Source organism: Mandrillus leucophaeus, unplaced genomic scaffold, assembly GCF_000951045.1.
Source record: "Mandrillus leucophaeus isolate KB7577 unplaced genomic scaffold, Mleu.le_1.0 Scaffold18, whole genome shotgun sequence".
In the NCBI taxonomy this organism is placed as follows: Eukaryota; Metazoa; Chordata; class Mammalia; order Primates; family Cercopithecidae; genus Mandrillus; species Mandrillus leucophaeus.
In genome coordinates, this window is record NW_012101809.1 from 823,622 (window position 1) to 825,796 (window position 2,175).

Below are 2,175 nucleotides of genomic sequence, written 5' to 3' on the forward strand. Positions count from 1 at the left end.
TTTAAGTTTTACTTTAAGTTCTGGGATACATGTGCAGCGTGCAGGTTTGTTACATAGGTATACAGGTGCATGGTTGTCGGCTGTACCTACCAACCCGTCATCTAGGTTTTAAGCCCCACATGCGTTGGGCGTTTGTCCTGATGCTCTCCCTCTGCTTGTTCCCAACCCCCTGACAGACCCCAGAGTGTGATGTTCCCCTCCCTATGTCCATGTGTTCTCACTGTTCAACTCCCACCTATGAGTGAGAACATGTGGTGTTTGGTTTTCTGTTCCTGTGTTAGTTTGCTGAGAATGATGGTTTCCAGCTTCCATCCATGTCCCTGCAAAGGACATGAACTCATCTTTTTTTATGGCTGCCTGGTATTCCACAGTGGATATGTGCCACATTTTCTTTAGTCTGTCATTGGTGGGCATTTGGGTTGCTTCCAAGTCTTTTCTATGGTAAATAGTGCTGCAATAAACATATGTGTGCATGTGTCTTTATCGAATGATTTATAATCCTTTGGGTATATACCCAGTCATGGGATTGCTGAGTCAAATGGTATTTCTGGTTCTAGATCCTGGAGGAATTGCCACACTGTCTTCCACAATGGTTGAACTAATTTACACTCCCACCAACAGTGTAAAAGCATTCCTATTTCTTCACAGCCTCGCCAGCATCTGTTTCCTGACTTTTTAATAATGGCCATTCTAACTGGTGTGAGATGGTATCTCATTGTGGTTTTGATTTGCATTTCTCTAATGACCAGTGAGGATGTGCTTTTTTTCATGTTTGTTGGATGTATAAATGACTTCTGAGAAGTGTCTGTTCATATTCTTCGCCCTCTTTTTGATGTTTTTTTTTTCTTGTAAATTAATTGAAGTTCCTTGTAGATTCTGGATATTAGACCTTTGTCAGATGGGTAGATTGCAAAAATTTTCTCCCATTCTGTAGGCTGCCTGTTCACTCTGATGGTAGTTTCTTTTGCCATGCAGAAGTTCTTTAGTTTGAATAGATCCCATTTGTCAATTTTGGCTTTTGTTGCCATTGCTTTTGGTGTTTTCATCATGAAGTCTATGCCCATACCTATGTCCTGAATGGTATTGCCTAGGTTTTCTTCTAGGGTTTTCATGGTTTTGGGTTTTACATTTAAGTCTTTAATCCATCTTTAGTTAATTTTTGTATAAGGTGTAAGTAAGGGGTCCAGTTTTTGTTTTCTGCATATGGCTAGCCAGTTTTCCCAACAGCATTTATTAAATAGGGAATCCTTTTCCTATTGCTTGTTTCTGTCAGGTTTGTTGAAGATCAGATGGTTGTAGATGTGTGGTGTTATCTTTAAGGTCTCTGTTCTGTTCCATTGGTCTATATATCTGTTTTGGTACCAGTACCATGCTGTTTAGGGTACTGTAGCCTTGTAGTGTAGTTTGAAGTCAGATAGTATGATGCCTCCAGCTTGGTTATTTTTGCTTAGGATTGTCTTGGCTATACAGACGCTTTTTTGGTTCCATGAGAAATTTAAAGTAGTTTTTTCTAATTATGTGAAGAAAGTCAATGATAGCTTGATGGGAATAGCATTGAATCTATAAATTACTTTGGGCAGTATGGCCATTTTCATGATATTGATTCTTCCTATCCATGAACATGGAATGTTTTTCCATTTGTTTGTGTCCTCTCATTTCCTTGAGCAGTTCTTTGTAGTTCTTGAAGAGGTCCTTCACATCCCTTACAAGTAGGATTCCTAGTATTTTATTCTCTTCGGAGCAATTGTGAATGGGAGTTCACTCATCATTTGACTGTTTGTCTGTTATTGTTGTATAAGAATGCTTGTGATTTTTGCACATTGATTTTGTATCCTGAGACAGCTGAAGTTGCTTATCAGTTTAAGGAGTTTTGGGGTTGAGACGACAGTGTTTTCTAAATATACAATCATGTCATCTGCAAACAGACAATTTGACTTCCTCTCTTCCTGTCTGAATACTTTTTTTTTTTCTCTTGCCTGATTGCCCTGGCCAGAACTTCCAATACTATGTTGAATAGGAGTGGTAAGAGAAGGCATCCTTGTCTTGTGCTGGTTTTCAAAGGGAATGCGTCCAGCTTTTGTCCATTCAGTAAGACATTGGCTATGGGTTTGTCATAAATAGCTCTTATTATTTTGAGATGTTCCATCAATACCTAGCTTGAGAGTTTTTAGCATG